This window comes from Saimiri boliviensis, chromosome 5 (assembly GCF_048565385.1).
Source record: "Saimiri boliviensis isolate mSaiBol1 chromosome 5, mSaiBol1.pri, whole genome shotgun sequence".
Classification (NCBI taxonomy): Eukaryota; Metazoa; Chordata; class Mammalia; order Primates; family Cebidae; genus Saimiri; species Saimiri boliviensis.
This window is the reverse complement of record NC_133453.1, coordinates 14,496,197-14,514,899: the sequence shown is the minus strand read 5'-3', so window position 1 is coordinate 14,514,899 and position 18,703 is coordinate 14,496,197. Positions and strand designations below refer to the sequence as shown.

General features: G+C 37.7%; 1 protein-coding gene across 4 annotated transcripts in view; it reads left to right on the top strand.

Annotated features, from left to right (window-relative positions):
- The window catches only part of RHBDD1 (rhomboid domain containing 1), a 162,844-nt gene that overhangs the window by 33,023 nt on the left and 111,118 nt on the right, over positions 1-18,703 (top strand). The window lies entirely within an intron of this gene.

The window sequence follows — 18,703 nt, the reverse complement described above, 5'->3', positions numbered from 1 at the left end:
CAAAAGGCTTTACTTAACTCTTAGAATGTGAAATGGATCAGCTCTGAAGTCTTCTGGGCTGAGCAGTGACATCTTACTCTGTGTTGCTGCGGCTTCCTCAGAGGAGGCACTTCCACAGAACCCTAGAGCTCGAAGAAGTGCAGTTTCAGAACTGCTGATCTAGATGATTTTTTTTTTTTCCTTACCGAGAAGGACTTGAAAGGTCAGAAGGTTAAGGGACTTATCAACCAACAGTTTGTGGTAGACACAAACTCATGACGGTTCAGGCCCCCTGACTCCTGTCTGGGGGTCCTGCCCATTCATGCTGCACTTTTCTCCTTTGGTTCCTTTCTCTGCTTTTTGTTTAGAAAAGGGAGAATAAGTTGCTTTCTCTGCTTTTTATTTAGATAAATTATAAGTTGTGTTATTTTTCCATCTCTTTCACCAGCTTCACTTTCCTTAATCTGTATTGTCCAACTGGAAATGCATGTTTGCTTATTTTCACTGTGGGACTAGACATTGGCAAAGCGAGAGATTCAGGAAGGTTCAGAAAGAAGGAAGATTTCTATTTGCTACTGTTCTTTTTAGACAGTTTTTATTTTGGTTTTGATTTGTGTGACTTTGCTGGGTGTCATACCTTATTTGAGAGTATTTTCATTGGGCTGTGTGTCAGCCCAGTAACTCTGGGTCTTTCTTTGATGCTAATTTCCCATCATGGGCAGCCACTGGCAGCTGGCCTATAAATGGCAGTGACGTGGCCCCTGAGGACCACTCATTTACAATTGTATTGCTACTTTTGACAGTTCCACGAAGAAAGCCTAACAAAATCTTCAAAGTTTTCTTTGAAAAAGCATCCAGTAATGTCTGTCCCTTATCTGAACAGCCCTCTCTATACCTTGTCACTCACTGTTCCCCGTACTTGCTTGTTGTCACTTGATTCTCTGTATCCATGATGGGCTCTTGTATGTGACTGGCAACACCCAACATTCATATGAAAATCATTCCCTCAGCTATTTGAACTTTTATCCTGTGATGAATCCATTGAATAATGGTGCATTTAATATCCTTATGCAACTGTTTCTGAAGAGCTTATTATGCATTTCATTTTTTAGGGTTCCCCCCACTTACATGGAAAAGGCATGGTTGCATTTTTGTGTCATATGCATATTTGTGGAGGGACCTGTAATTCTGAGCCTGGGAAGTAAATGAAATTTCTTGTCTTTGAACTTGGAAGTTCTTTTGATTTTTAAGATTTGACTGCTTTGAATGATAAACTTCTAATATCCAAGCATAATGTGCCCAAATAAAGACTACACTAAACATTGGTCCAGGAAACCTAAGCAGTGAGTGCTTCTTTGAGACGGATCTTGGAAGAATGGCTGAAACTAGAGCTCTCTTTGCCATGCATTGTTATTTGCCTGATGGCTGTCAATTAGAATTTTCACTGGGAAAACACTGTAAATCTTTAGAACAAAGCTTGCTTTATTGCAGGACTGTATGGGCTGCCCTTTGGGAGGAAAAAAAAAATCTGCCAAAGCAAACATTTGGTAGACCTCTGTGTTTTATGAAAGCCACAGGATTAGTAATTTCCCCAGTTACAGACTTTTATTAAGGAAAGCCACTCCAAATAGGCAGCTATTGGGCATTGTGAGGAGTGTGAGGGGCATGGACTTGATGCAGAGTGAAGCAGTCTCACCCATTCATGTGGTGCTTTTGCTTCTCACAGTCTCTGTGTGTACTTACTTCAGTGGTTGCTCTGCCTCACATCCAGCTTTCCATGTTCCTTCATGTCCTGGGACCCTGACTGGTGATAGTGTCTGAAGAGGTGTCCCAGGAGGGAGATGTGCAGGCCACTTCTGGTGCCTCCTTCCTAGACCGGGCTCCTGTCCCTTCCCACCTCCTACCCCCACCAAGATTCTGTTGATGGGAGGAAGGGGAATCTGTTGCCTGGTTTTACCTTCTAATCAAATTAAGAACCTCTGCGTGTTCTCATCTGAGCCTTAGGCTATCTAGGTAGAAAACTGAAGTTCAGATTCGTGAACATCACCAGAGTAAGACAGCCACTCAGCGACCATGCTAGAGGATAGCAGTTAAATGTGCGGGGGCCAGGCTCACATACTGACCGTGGGACCTCGGGCAAGGTGCACAGCCTCTCCGAGACTCATTTTCCTCATCTGTGAAATGGGGTGTTACTCACCTTCCCTGTTTAATAAATCAGTTTTGAGGAATCATATGCGAAAGACCTCTTTGTGAACAATAAGAAGTACTCAACCCTTTTATTATGAAATAAGTCACTGAATATGTACACTGTTCCTAAATAGAATCATACCTAATTTCTTTTTCTTTCTAAAATTAATACATCAGCTGTTATTTGTTTGTTTGACTTCTACTCCATACTTCCCTTTGTTCCTGCTTGATTTTTTTCATCCTGAATGACAGCAGTTTAAAAATGCTCATAAGCCATTTGAAAATATGAAATAAGCAGGGCATGGCTGCATTTGGGCCCTGGGATATTACAGTTGACCCTTGAACAACTTGGGGTTTAGAGGTGCTTAGCCCCTATGTAGTTGAAAATTTGTGTGTAATTTTTGACACCCCAAAGTCTTAACTATCAGTAGCCTTACTGATAACATATACAGTCAAGTAATGAACATTTTGTATGTTACGTATATTATAAACTGTATTGTTACAGCACTCTAGAGAAAATGTGATTAAGATTATCATAAGGAAGAGAAAATGTATTTACTATTTGTTAAGTGGAAGTGAATCATCATAAAGGTCTTTGTCCTCATCATCTTCACATTGAGGAGGAGGGGTTGGTCTTATTGTCTCATGGGTAGCAGAGGTGGAAGAAAATCCTCATGTAGGTGGACCTGCATAGTTCAAACCCATGTTGTTCAAGGATCCACTGTATTTGGTAAAATATGGCAGCTGAAAGCACTACCCCCTAGGCTTTAGATATTGCTTCACTGATAATATTTGGTAAGGATAAAACTACTTTGACTCAACTAAAAACCTCTTTGGCTAGATTGATTAAATGAGAGAAAAATATCTTTATTTTTCTAATTGTTTCAATTTTTTACCATAAAATTATCAATGTACTTGTTTTTCAGTTTCAATTTTTTAATGTTTATTTTTCTACTCATTTCAACTTTTTATTATTTTCAGAAATGTTTATAAATTTTCAAACATAAAGAAAAGTTGATGCACCATTTGAAAGTAAGTTGTAAACATGGTAACTTCACCCCTAAAAACTTCATCAGGCATTTTTTAAACATAAAATTAAATTTTAGAAAACCACTGTTGTCATGCAAGAGAAAATTGACAGTAATTCCTTAATGTTGTTTGTTAATTGGTTAATGTTCAAGTTTTCCTAATGTTCAGTTCTCTTTAATAACTGTTGTGGCTGAAGGAGAACCGGGATCCAAAATTCACATATTACCTTTGATTATTATATTTCTTTATTCTTTTACTCCAAGACAGCCTTTCCACCTTTTTATTTTTCCATGAAATTGACATTTTAAAGATACCAGGCCTTGTGTTGTGTAGAATATCTCACACTCTAGACTTGTCTGCTTATTTCCTTTTGGGCTTGTCTAACTTGTCCCTCTATCTCTTGCATTTCTGGAAGGGATAGAGGGACAAGTTAAAGAAGTTTGCATTTCTGGAACCTGAAAGTTAGGTCTAAAGCTTTACTTAGATTCAGATTAAACTTTTTTTTTTTTTTTTTCTGCTGTAGTACTCCATAGGAAAGATACATACTGTATTATATCAGGAAGGACATAAATGCCAGGTTGTCCCTTTGTTAGGAATTATAAGTTTAATCACTTGGTTAAGGCAGTCTCCATTGTAAGGGCACCTTTATCCCTTTGGAATTAGCAAGTACTATATGAGGTGACACTTGGACATCATGCAAATAACTTCTTTCCAGTAACTTTTTGCCTTACGGTTTTTGTATGCATCAGTGGTTATCCTTGTCTGGATTGTTTATTTTAGGGGGAGTTATAAAGGATGACTTTCTGATCAGTTATTTTTTTTTACATTTGTTTGATGAGATTAATCCAGAGTTGGGAGTTAAGACCTCAAGGCAAGGAGTTGAGGAAGATGAAATATTTGTCAAAGCCTGATCTTAATTTTACAGACTTCAAGCTTCTTTGGTTTTGTGGGTTCCTCTTAGGAAAAAAGTACAAAATTACACACAAAAGTAAAAGTTTCAAATGAGAAAGGAAAAGACAGTAAAATTTTAAGAGCTAACAAATATTATAAACATTATGAAATCCATAAAAATAATATACTAATTCTCTAACACACCTCTAATATTTTTCCTCACAGGTTTTGTTGCATGTTCTTTGATCTCTTTGTCATATGAAAATAATCTGGAAATAGTATTTCCAGAGAGAGAGCATCATGGTGACTCAAAATTAGTTTTCTATTATTAAGAGTTTAAAAGAGCTTTCTTCACAGCTCATCATGTAAATTTGTAGAATCATTGTCCAACTTTGGAAAGCCTCTGTGAAGGTGTTTTTACAAGCAAGCTATAAAATTTCAGTACTTTTCAAGTTTTTTTGTGAAGTGATCAATATCAAATGTTCTTTGAAGTGAATTGAATGTTGTCATTGAACTTTAGTGGTAAAGTGCAGGTTTTATGTTTTCTGCATTGATATACTTTGTTCTTAAATCAGCAAGTAATTGAAGTACTCTATTAATGTTCTTATGATACAGTCCTCTTCATTAATTGCCAGAAAGCCAAAGTCCTACTGATTATTTGTTTACACTTTTTGATGTGATTTGCATATAATTTTGTTTGAGAATTGAAAACATAGGAATTCTGACAAAGTTAGTTTGCAGGATTCTCCAAAATGGAAAGGAACATAAAAAAAGGTATATTTATAATTGCATATACTGCATTATCATGTATGTCCCTGATGTGGGAGAGCCTCTAATTTCATTTTTAACTGTGTGAATGAGAAGTGAATCCTCTTCTTACAGTTTTACATGCTTGATGATTGGAAGACTTTTCCAGACACTGGGTCCTGATTCCAGCCTGGCTGATTCTGTGAGTGCTTGCCATAGGATACTTGAGAGTGCTGTGGTATTGCTGCTCTTACATCTCCTGTTATCATCCGAGTTACAGATGCACAGTGGGCATTAAGAGTGTTTCTGGAAGCCATTTCTGCATTGTAAAGACTGGCAGTGACTCAGCTATGCACAGAAATGACCACAAACCACATAAATATACCACGCTGAACCCAAACTAAATGTATCCTTAACTCAGCTTCCCTTTAGCTGAATTTCAAAAATGCCTGTGGCCACTCCAGTGGTACCTGCTATGGGAGGAAGTGTGACAGAGAGGTAGTTAAAGTGGGAAGAGACAGCAGGTTTAGTGGATTGTGGTTAAGATATCTCACTTTGATAAGTTTAAAATAAATAAATCCATGTGAACACATTGCTGGAATCCCTCCCATAGCTCTGAAGGAGCCCAGGCAAGTGAAAGGCCTGATGCCTCATGAACTTACTGGCAAATCTGCGTGTTTCTGTTGAGAGGCGGTTGGTGTAGTGATGACTCTGGGGAAGGGAAAATAATGGAGCTCAAGAGCCTTGTAGACGATGGGATTGTCGTGGACCGTCCGGACGGGTAGGCACGTCTGCCCGGGGGTCTCTCGACCTGCAAGAGGGTCCCAATACCTGGAAGAGGGAGTGCGCCTGGGAAAATAATAAAGACAGAGAGAGAGAAAGCGAGGCGTCTGGAGGGCTGATAGGCTGTGCCTAAGCAGCAAATTTTATTTTTCAAATGCCAGGAATAAATACACTTTCTTGGCTCTGGTTTACGTCATAGCAAGAGGAATGTAAATGTATGCCTCACATGGCCTATACAATAGAGAAATCAGATACACAATGGTTGCAAGAGGAAATGCAAATGTATACCTTACATGGCCTATACAATAGAGAAGTCAGATATGCAATCAGTGGTTGTAAAAAGTAACAGAATTTCCTGTAATCACAAAGCTTGTTTGCATCCAGACATTATTCCTCCTGGCTGCAGGTATCTCTGGTTTGATCTTGTTTTAGAACTGAGATGTGAAAAGGTTTTCTGGTTTTGCTCATCAGAATATCTCTTAACCGGATTCTCCTTTGTCTACTCCTAACTCAACTTAACTCAACTTCCCCATTCAGGAATCTCTGAGTCAGGAATCAAAGCCATCCCTTATGGTGGCATTTGCTTTGCAAATATCGACAGTTAAACCATTAGGCAGTCAGGTAAGTAAAGAAAAGGTTAAAACTTATTCTTAAAGAGAGAGTCATAAAAAGGTTAAAAGCAGGAACTGGTTGCTGGTAGGGGGTTACTCGGTCTAGCATCAACGCATAGTTTTAGGCCCAAAGGATATTGTGGTTGATATTAGAAACTGATCATTCATCTTTCTTCCTGTATTTCCGGATAGCTCGACTGCCTCCAGTAGGAAACTGTGTTTGGGATCAAACTCACCGTATAGTGAGACTCACGCCTTTTAGGGGTCTCACACGGGAATGTTCCCCACATGGGATAACGGAGGAATTAAAAATAGGAGGTTTTTGTCAAGTTTGAAAACTGAGAAAGCCGTGGGAATAGAAACTGGTAGTCAGAGGAGAAGATACTGGAATTGGTTTTAGTGGTAACATGGCCCAGAGCGTGTCTATGGTGGTATGAAGTTGAGGCATGGAGGAAGAAAACATCCTGGGAGTCAAGGAGGTGTTCAAAGAGTTGTGAGTTTCAGGTGTTGGGTGGGTCTGTTTTCACACGGCTATGAACAATATCTGAGACTGGGTAATTTATGAACCAAAGAGGCTTAATTGACTCACAGTTCCCCATAGCTGAGGAGGCCTCAGGAAACTTAAAATCATGACAGAAGATGAAGGGGAAGCAAGGCCGTCCTACATGGTGGCACGTATGAGACAGAGCACAGGGGAAAACAAGACCCTTATCAAACAATCAGGTCTCATTAAAACTCACTATCATGAGAATAGCATGGGGGAAACTGCCCCCATGATCCAGTCACCTCCAACCAGGACCTCTCTTGACACATGAGGATTATATTCAGATTACGATTCAAGATGAGATTTGGGTGGGGACACAGAGCCAAATCATATCAGGTGGATTATCTGCATAGACAGGGACATTACCTAGGATGACTGTAGGAGGTAGAGTTAGGGGACAACGTGTGAGGCTACTCCAGTGTTCTCTGTGGATGTCAGGAAATGGTATTGGAGGCAGATAGTAGACAGCGTCTTTATTAGTTTCTTATTGCTGCTGTAACAAAGTACAGCAAATGGGGGCATAAAATAGCACAGACTCCTTCTACAGTTGGTGTTGTCAGAGTGGTGTCAAAGCGAACGCTTTAGACTCTAGAGAATTTGTAAGGGAGAAACTATTCCTTACTCCTTCCAGCTGCTGGTGGCTGCTGGCATTCCTTGGCTTGGGGCTGCATCACTATATCTCTGTGTCCACGGTCATGTGGGCTTCTCCTTTTCTGTCTGTGTCATTGCATTTAGGAGTCACCCTGGTAATCCTGGATGATCTCTGCACCTCGAGATCCTTAGTCACACTTGCTAAATCCTTGCTGTATATGGTTACATTCATCAGTTCCAGGGATTTGGATGTAGATGTCTTTCGGGGAACCATTATTCAACCTACTACAGCATAAAAGAAAAGTAAAAAGTGGTGGAAATTCACACTGAGAATGCCAATCACATATGCCTAGGCCTGTGCGTGTGCATCTCCCTTCCCTCTCCCTGGCATGCCTTTTATTCTCTCCTTGTGACTTCCTCAGAATTCAAAACCCAAATCAAACACTGTCTGTCGTGTGCTGCTTTCCCTGATTCCTCCAGGCGGTGTTAATTACTTCTTTGTCTTTGCGTCTAGAGCGTCTGTAGATTTGTCTACCCCAATCACTTTCTCCATCATAATTTATCTGTGTTTTTCACTTTCTTTCTAGGCTATGAGCTTCTTTAAGAGCCATTTCTTATTTACCTTTGTATCTTAACCATCTGCCTGACACATAGTAGGCACTTAGTAAATATTTGTGGTTGAATGGCATAAGTTAAAGAGCATCAGTTATTTCCATGGCTGCTCTTTGGCTTGAAATGGCTTGCAATGCTTTGTGACCTATCACAGGCATTTTGATTTGAGTACTAGCTTTTTAGAAAGAAAGGTAGGCAACCTCTGCAGACTTTGAGTGTTCAGAGGATATTTGGCAGTCACAATCTTTGGGGGTATCCCCCCAGCTGTCCTTTATTCTTTCCATTATAAGGTGGACTGATAATCTCATTGTTTTAGAACTCAGTATCTCACTCAGCTGTAAGGAGGTAGTAATCCAGAACAATTTTGAATTAAATCTTTAGTAAAAGAGAATATTTATTCCCCATGTGCCCGTGCTTTTGAGATCCTTGTTAAGTGTTAACCTGAATCAATACACTATTTCCCTACCCATAGAGACTTCACAGTTTAGCTAAAGAAACACTAACTACCCACCAACCCAAAACAGAAGGTGGGAATTTTAGTTCAATAAAAGTAGAGGAACACAAAAGGAAAGTATCTCTGATTTGAGAAATTAGGGGGCTTTGCAGAGAAGAGGGGTATGTATGTTGAGTGTTTGGAAATAATAGGGCAGATGATGAGATAGACTATTCTTTGAAAGGGGAATAGAAGGCACAAATACCAGGAAGCATGGCAAACTTATGAAATCACTATTCACAAATGCTGGGAGATAAAACTAGTGGTGTTCCTTCAAACATGTTTCTTTGACCACTAGTTCCTTGAGACGTACCCTGAAGCAGGACTTCCTGGTCAGCAAACTTCAGCTCACGTGGTGTTCTGTGTTCCTGCAAAGACACGGTGTGCATGAACACGTGAAGGGTTCTGAAAAGACTGCAGGATGGAAATCACATTAGCCAATTAGTTTCTCAAATTTATTTGACAATAGCTCCTTTTGTTTTAGCACTAGCATGAAGTAATCTGCAGAACAAATGTTCTTCAAGGTATGTTTTATAAACTCCAAGTTGGGATGAGGCCAAACCATAGAGAGGAGGCCAAATCATAGAGGGCCTTGGATCGTAGCTTAATGAATTTAGGCCTTGCTTATAGTCAGAATGGACACACGGGTTTGGTTTCTGAGAAGGAAAAGCCATGAATGAATCTGTGGTTTAGGAGAGGAGGCCACGAATAGGATAAAAATTTGCAGAATTGGTGGCAGGTATCCAGTTACACTGTTGACATAGACTAGAGAAGAAACTGAAGACTAGAATTAGTGCAGTGACTGAGAGAATCAAAAAGAACAGGGTCATGGGAGAGGGGTTTCCAAGGCTCAGTGATAGTTCCTGGGCCGTAATAGGAATGACTGGGGTACTGGGAACTTCCTACATGCCAAAAACCATTTAAGCACTTTACATATATTATCTCACATCATCCTTTTTACACCTACTTTGTGAAGAAGGAATTATTATTCCTACCATTTAAGAGATGAAGAAACTGAAGCACAGGAAATCAACTTACTTAAATATCAGCTAGTCCATGGGATAGTCAGTATTTAAGTTTCTGCAATCAGGCCCCTAAATGCATACTCTGAACTAATGATTCTTAAACTTTTGGTAATAAAACCTATTTAGAGTTTTGAAAATTATTGAGGACCCCAAAGAGTTTTGGTTTTTATGGATTATATTTATCAATATTTACCATATTGGAAATTAAAACTAAGAATTAAACATATTAATATGATTCATTAACATTTATAACATAATTTATCAATAATTCATTTTAAATACCAGTAGTAAGCACAATATGTGTCCACATAAATAAGTTTGTGAAAAACTAATGTTTTCCAACAAAAAAACGAGATGAATGGCAACATTTTTGTAAAACTTTTAATGTTTAGCTTAATAAAAAAAAAATCTGATTTCCATGTTTGGGTCTGTGTTAACTCCTAGAGCTATATAATTTTGGTTGAATGTCAGTTTGGACTCACAGAGCTATGTACTAGGGAAGGGTAAGAGGGATTGTTTTAGTAGCTTTTTCAGATGATTATGGGTATTCTTCTTTGCACTACGTCAAAAGTTGGCATTTGGTAGTTTCTTGAAGGTTAGTTCCAATGTGGAATCTGAAACCATATCAGTAAACCTGACCACGTTCTGTAACATTAAAATCTGTTGACCTGTCTTGAAGTTTGAATGGATCTTTTCCCCATATATGATTTTCTAATATTATGCATTGAGTATTTGGAAATATTGATTTACTGATTATGTAGACTTTGTAAATATTGACTTAATTATATAATATCAAAATATCACATTTATTTATATCACCACCGATCTCATCAGAAAACTCTTAAGTATTTGGGAAGCTGTTAAGCTCAGAGTGCCAGATAGAAGTTTTCTAAAATTCTAATTTTCACGTCAATGCTCAGATCTTATCATTGACAATAAATTCATTAGTTGTTTCCCTTAAATGCTTGCTTTATTTTTTAGAAAATGTGTGCCATTTTCCATTTTTTTAACCACAGTTCATTAGTTTTTCTTTTAAGTAAACATGGCAGGGGGAAGCAGGGAAGGTCCATGAAAACAATGGCTTGTTCATCTCACAGCTCAAACAACCCCACAAGTGCTTTTCTTTTTCTACAAGTGTCTTCTCTGCTATACAGCTGAAGTGCTTTTTGTGTGTTTCACATTTCATCACACAGTGTGTTAAAAAGGTATGTACTAATCTTGGTGTTTAATAAAATTAGGAATTTTACTGCTTTGTTGGAGATACATATTTATGTATGTGTATGTATATATATATATATATATATATATATATATATATTGTCTAACTTTCATGAATTTTCTTTTTTTTTTTTTAATTGTACTTTAGGTTCTGAGGTACATGTGCTGATCATGCAGGATGGTTGCGTAGGTACATACTTGGCAATATGGTTAGTTTCCTCTATCCCCCTGTCACCGGTAACTGGCATTTCTCCCCATGTTATCCCTCCCAGCCTCCCCACCCACTGCTGTCCCTCCCTTAGCTCCCTTCCACCGACCCTATCATTCTCAGCAAACTGACACAAGAACAGAAAGCCAAACACTGCATGTTCTCACTCATAGGCAGGTGTTGAACAATAAGAGCACGTGGACACAGGGAGGGGAGCATTAACTGGGGTTGGAGATATTCTTAAAAACCATGAATATGTGGCTGTGAAAAATATAATGAGTATTCGTATTGTTTGGGGCCACTGCCTTACGTTTGACTCATGCTAAGACATTACCGGTTGTCTCCTTGCTTTTGTGCCATTAGTGTAAATGTCAACATGGTAAAAAGGCAGGTAATGTCTTAATGTTGCTATGAAAATAATTTTGACTTTGTGAACCTCTAGAAGGGTCTTAGGAGCTTCTAGTGATTCATAAAGCACATTTTGACAATTGCTGCTTCAAACTCTGTTGCCACCTCTCTCGTCATGGGAACACTGCTTAGCTTGTATGAAAGTAAAGATGGTTATTTGCAACCTGGAAGCTTCCAAGGGAGCTTCATGTAGTTAGGGATGAGAGGGAGAGGGAAGCAGTGGAGTATGTAAAATTATATATAATCACTGAAATTGCTAGTTAAGAACTGTGGAGTTGAACTGTTAACTCTTTGTACAACAGAGAATGGCTAATAGCAATTTAGAAGATAACTGTCATAATATCTTCAGTCTCGCATGTTCTTTTCAAATCTTCCCACTCAGCCATTAAGAGGTAGAGTCCAATTCACCTGTCCTCTAGTTAGGTGGATTTGTGACTTGCTGTAACCAATAGAATCCAGTGTTAAGTATCACATTGCTTCTGAAAGAAGAAGTTTTTTGCCTTATGAGCTGAGATGCTTGTCTCTGGAACCCGTGTCAAAAGCTTGCAGCTTTCCTGATGTCACCGTGTCGTTAGGAAGAGGTGCAGTCATCAGTGACATCAAAGCCAGACATGTGAGTGTGTGGCCTTTGATGTAGACACCAAGTTACCTTCAGTTTTCTCTGCCGAGGCTGCTGATTATGGTGCAGAAACCGACCACCCCATGTGCTCCTTCTGGAATTTCTGACTCACAGACTCTGTGAGTCTTAAGAAAACGATTTCTTTGATCCCACTATATTTGGGGATACTTGTTCTGTAGAAGTGATATTGGCAACCATGAGCTGAATGAATATAGGAAAAATAGAATGAAAAATGTGCAAAGGACAATGTCGAGGAGTCAGGAAGAGTAGAGTGAAAAGAAAACAGAGTGAAAGAGTCTTAGGGACAGATCCATATTGAGTTGTTGTGCTACTATGAGTCCTAACAACATCACCCATTAAGTAACAGGACTTTAAATCAATGGTTTTCAACTGTGGGTTCTAATTCATTAAAAGGATGTGAAATCAATTTAGTGTGTCACAACTGGCATTCCCTCCCCACAAAAAAAAAAACAGACATAGAAATATTAGTATTACATATTAGAAAGGGTAAGTATTCTTTCAAGGACCTTTGATATCAGCTAGGTTTGTATATGTGCCGGGTGAAGTCTAAAATAAGTCTTTATGTGGGACAGGACACAACACAACTACTAGTTGCCTGAACTAGCTTTAAGTATGTGTGTGGGATCAGCATCATTTATTGCCTTTGGTGGAAGAGAGAATTCAATTGCCAGGACTCTGGTGGCAATGAAAAGAACAAGCCATGATCACAGATTTCTGCTAATTTATTATCTTTTGTTAGAACAAGTACTGTTTGTTCACAAGGCTTACTAATGAATGTGCCAGCTCTCAAGATAGTTGTATACGGAAATGTGTGCTAATGGACTTCACCTGAACCAGAAATGCTAATAACAGTTGTTCAGTTACAAAGTTATTAATAAAACCCTTTAAAAATGCAAGAGGAAAGGGTTATCTAGAGCAAAGGAGAAAATGAAGTATAAAATTTAATATATTTTCCCAAATGAAAGTATAACATTCTTTTCTAAATTGAAGTGTAAAAGTATTTCTGACAGCTTACTAGAAAATAAAAACCAATGGATATAGGGTCAAGAGATACATTGGGAGATTATATAAATAAGCAAGTGACAAATATATAAATTCAGTGATACCCAAATTAATCATTATTGGGAGAGAAACCTCCTTTAACAAAAATAACCTGATGGATGAGGACTCCAGAAAGAAATTTTGGTCTTCTCAGGGTTCGGTTGGTGTCTGTGGCAGCTCATTGAGAAGGGGGAGGGTGGCCTGTCTCAGATTTAGGTTTTTAAAGGATGGTGGTTTAGGTTATTTTTCAAGAAATTTCAATTTACTGTGTTATTTTGGTCAGGTTGAGCACAGATTGGCCTGCATGTGCATGTGCATGTGTGTATAAACACACATTTGTTTATTGTCTAGGATGAACATTTTCTGAAGCATGGTTTTCTGTTTATATTGTAGGATTGCATCCTTTGTCTTTCTGCTTGGAATGTTGCATGTTTCTAATAAGCTTGTCTTATTTCATGGAAACATGTTTTCCTAGCTTACTAGAGTTCAGTTTAAGTCAACATTCCAGGACTGTCCTGAGCAGATTGGTGAAGTAGGGGAAATTTTTCTTCTGTATTCCTTGTATGTTTGTTTATGTGTTTCCTCCCTTTTCCTCTTTACAGACTTCCATAAAGGAAAATTATTTGAGTCATATGAAAGAATTAGTTACTAATTTGTCCTTCCTCCCAGCAGGACTTAAAATTGAACAGAACCCAAGGTGAGAGCATTACTTAACCCAAAACATTGATTCCCTTCAGTTAGATTTTATGAGATGAGAAGGAGAAATTTTGAGGCAAGGATTTTCCCTCCCACTACAGTTGGAACTCTTTGAGGGAACGGAGATGTATTAATCATCTCTCTGCCTCTGAAGACCAAGTCAGTGGAGAGAGAGAGAAGCCCCAGCCCTGTCCTGAACAGCTGGACAATGACCCTCCCATTCCCTGACCACTGTGGGAAGAACTTAGAGCACAACTGGGGGCACGTTCGGAAGAGACAGTTTCATCTGACTGCTGACTTCTCTTTAGGTATTCCTTTCAAAGAAATTTAGTTCAACAACTTTTACAAATGGGTTGAAGTAAATAAGCTGAAAGGAAAGTAGTGGCTAAGTGAAAACATAACCTTATTTCTGAACCTCTAATTGAAGGAACAACATATTCTGTGTAGAGAAGCTGCAGATATACAAATGTATGATGAATAAACCAAACTGCCTGTATTAGTTTATTTTTATACTGCTGCAAAGAACTATCTGAGACCAGGTAATTTATAAAGGAAGGAGGTTTGAGTGGCTCACATTTCAACATGGCTGGGAAGGCCTCAGGAAACATAATCATGGCAGAAGGCAAAGGGGAAGCAAGGCACCTTCTTCACAAGGTGGCAGAAAGAAGTGCTAAGAGAAGGGGTAAGAGCCCCTTATAAAACCATCAGATCTTGTGAGAACTCACTAACATGAGAACAGCATGGGGGGAACCACCCCCATGATTCAGTTACCTCTACCTGATTTCTCCCTTGGCACTTGGGGAATATGGGAATTATGGGTATTACAATTCAAGATGAGATTTGGATGGGGACACAAAGTCTAACCATATCATTGCCCAGTCTCTCACCCAGAGAAAATTATTAGCATTATTCTCTTACATCCCCTACTCTTGTATGCAACTTTATTTTCATTTAACATGCTATAAGCACAGATAGAGAAGCTTCCTTTTTAATGACTGCATAATGATTTCTCCTGTAGTTCCTTAGCTTATTTTCTGATTCACTAATTTTACTACTTTGTCATTCAGATTGTGAGGATGTCTGTCAGAGCATATTTGTAGGTCTTAGCTCCCAGGTCTGAGTATGTCCTTGGAGGAGAGTCCCAGAACAAGATGAAGTGCTGGGACTATTTTCATGTGTCTTTATACATGTCACTTGGTTTTACACATGTCTTTATACTGTCACTTGGTTTCTGTATGTTTATTCTAGTTTATAGGTCGTCGGCACCATATGAAAGTGCTAGCTTTCCCATCTTGGCCAGCATGAATATTTTCTGTAAGTTTTTTGGGGGAGTTTGATATGTATTAATAACAACAAAAATTATTCCACTGCTGTTGCTTACAGTTCTTTTATTAGTAAAATGGGACACTTTTAACATTTCCTGTTTAGTCAGTTCTATTTTCTTGTCTGTGATTTGTCTGTTTGTGTCCGCTACATATTTTCAGGAAGCTGTGATCAGTATTTAGTGCCGATTATAAATACCAAGTGATTCTTATTAGATTATATATAGTAATAGACCTTAACTACACAATACAATTTTAGGTTCTATATGTAATAGCAGAGACAATGCATACAGAGAATTTCTTTTTAGCTGACATTAATGGATGCAGATTTATCATACATCATAGCTAATAACAGAAAGTGTTTTATAATGAAAATAAATAATATAGGCCAGGTGCAGTGGCTCTCACCTGTAATCCCAGCACTTTGGGAGGCCAAGGTGGGCGGATTGCCTGAGGTGAGGAGTTCTAGACCAGCCTGTCCAACATAGTGAAACCCTGTCTCTACTAAACTACAAAAATTATATGGGCATGTTGACAGATGCCTATAGTCTCAGCTACTTGGGAGGCTGAGGCAGGAGAATCGCTTGAAACTGGGAGGTGGAGGTCACAGTAAGCTGAGATCTACTTTAGAAAAATAGAATTTACTTAAAACACATAAGTAAATAAACAAAGCCTGTGTCTTCCATCTCCCACAGAAAAGCAACCCATCATTATCATTTTTAAAAATTAATTTTTTTTTTGAGATGGAGTCTTGCTCTTGTTGCCCAGGCTGGAGTGCAGTGGCCCAAAATCATACACCTAATTTTACCCATTATCAATGTCTTAACATTAGCATGATACTTTTTTTTAATATAATTAATGAACCAGTATTGACATATCATTTATTAACTGAAGTCCATACCTTATTCAGGTTTTCCTAATTTTTACCTAATGTCCTTTATCTGTTCCAGGACCCCATCTGGGATATCATATATTAGTTAGTCCTTGTGTCTTAGATTCCTGTCTTAGTCAGCTTGGGCTGCCATAACAAATACCATAGACTATGTGGTTTATACAACAGAAACTTAACTTCTCACACTTCTGGAGGCTGTAAGTCTGAGATCAGGTTGCCATCATGGTTGGTTCTTGTTGAGGTTTGTCTTCTAGGCTGCATTCTCACTGTGTCTTCATGTGGCAAGCAAGCTCTCTTATGTCCCTTCTTATAAAGGCACTAATCCCTTGATGAGGGCCCCACCCTCCTAACTTCATCTAAACCTAAATATTTCCCAAAGACCCCATCTCCAAATAGCATCACATTGGGAGTTGGGGCTTCAACATATTAATTTTGAGAGGACACCATTCAGTCCATAGCAGTTCCTCTTGGCTATGATACTTGTTTTTATTTATTTCTAATGAGGTGTTATAAAATCATTCCTGAATGTCTGCATGTATGAACATTAACTCTCATTGACCTTCATGTGTTTCAGAACAGTGTTCAGTTAGCCACATGGCGTGATTTCTAAGCAAGCTTTAATTTAGGTGCATGAACACATATTGTCTTCTATAATTAGACAGGCCTGCTGTGGTTCCATTAAAAAAGTACACGTCATACACAGATGTGGAATTATAGTATATGGATATGAGACATTTCTATACCAACCAGAGGGGGGCAGCATGGAAGACTCCTGCTGTCTATACATTAGTCAGACCTTGTTTAGGGTCTGTTTTACCCAATTGGCCTGCTCAGAATAACAAGAAGAGCTGTAGGTAGAAACAAGGAAGCAGCTGGTTTTCTAGTTGAACAGAGTTATCTGGAATAAGGTTCATGACCCAGGTTGAAACTAATTGGCCATCATGCTGGGATATAATTGTGGGTATGTGGATGATAACACCTACCTAATCTGTACTTAACTAGACTTGTTAATGATCAATTTTGGTGACTTGGTGACAGGTGTGAGACTTGAGTACTAAATCGGATGTCTCAGATAATGATGACTAGAGGTTATTTTAAAAAGGTAAAATTTTTAAAACTTAAAAGCATATGTCATGGGTTAGTAGGTGATAATAAATGCATCTAATTCAATTGAAGAGCTCTGTTAACTGTATTTTACAAGAAAAGGGTGTTTTCAATATGAGAAGTTAATTACAAATGTAGCAATTATTTTGACTTGATTTTTTTCTTACTAATATTTTTTCATTAAAAAAATAATGAAGCCTCTAAACAATATATTTCTCTTTGGAGTATTTGGAGTGTGCACTTTGGCCTGTTTGGAATTTTTTTAGAAGACACTACTGGAGATAAATGTTATACAATTAAATATTCTCAACTAATAAGATGATAAATCACGTCTCTGGAGATTTCTAATGTGCTTGCTTAATTCTTCCTATTTCAGTATAAGGAGAAATGTTTTAAAATAGAGAGTTCTTTTTATTTGTTAATTTCCTTTTCCTCTTCTGCTTCTGCAGTATTAAGTGATTTTTAGTTAAAAGTCATGGGAGTTAAATAGACATGAGGACTGTTTTCCATTTACATTCAGGTTTGGTTCAAATTATGTAAAATGAAGACAGTTGGTGCTATGAGTTGAAATCATTAGTACATCAATTATTCTGTGATAACCAGCTGAGAACAGGCTGCAGCCTGCATAAATGTTCCCTCCATTTAAAGTTGGCTTCTCATTAGCTTATATGAGAGAGAAAATAATCTAATTTATCTCTCTTTAAATGGACATTGTTCCCCTCTGAATTCAAGAGGAGAGCATTTTAATTTTGTAGTCATTTATAACACACGGGTCAAATAAATAACAAGTTTTATTTCTAGCAATATATGTCGTGTCTGTAATTTATATTGCCATAGTTTCTTGATTCTAAGACACATATATTTTTATGACATAATTGACCACAAACATGGTAATGATAACATGAAAAATCAGTAGAGAAAAGAGTTTTTAAACAACGTTGCTTAAAGAATTTTTTAACCATTTGGAAGAAACTAACGTTAGAGCGTGCCTCACTATACTCTAAAACAAATTGCTGATGTTTAGAATACATAATAACCCAGATAAGGAAAAATATCTAAGAATGTGTGAGGAAAATTTTAATTTCTAAGCATGAAACAATGAACATAATTTCCAGTGAAGACAAAAATAACAGACTGATTTTCATAAATTAAAATAAAGAGCAAAAATTAAAAATAAATGAGAAAAAATGAAATACTTCTTTAGGATGAACAATGCTAACTACAGGAAAAACACTGACAGGCAGATTGGTAAAGGCTATCAAGCAATTTACAGAAAAAAAATCTATCAAAGCGAATAAATGTCTAACATAAAAACTTAGTTTTGTTTCTTTTTCTTTTCTTTATAACACTGGGTAACCAAAAGGCTCATTATTACTTAAATAAAGGAAAATTAAATTATTTTAAAATTGTTACTGTTGAGGGTTTGGTTAAATGGTAATTTACATAAACTTTTGATGGGGCTGTACATTGGTATAAACATTCTGGAAAGTAATTTGAGCATGTGTATCAAGATTTGTAAAAAGGTTTATACCTTTTGATTCAATAATTACCTTTCTAAGAATTATTACCTAAAGTATAAATGGCCAGAAATACATAAAAAGATTGATACCAGCATATGTATTGTCATGACATATCAGAAAATGGGGAACCCCGTAAACGTTCAGTAGTATATAAACTCAGTA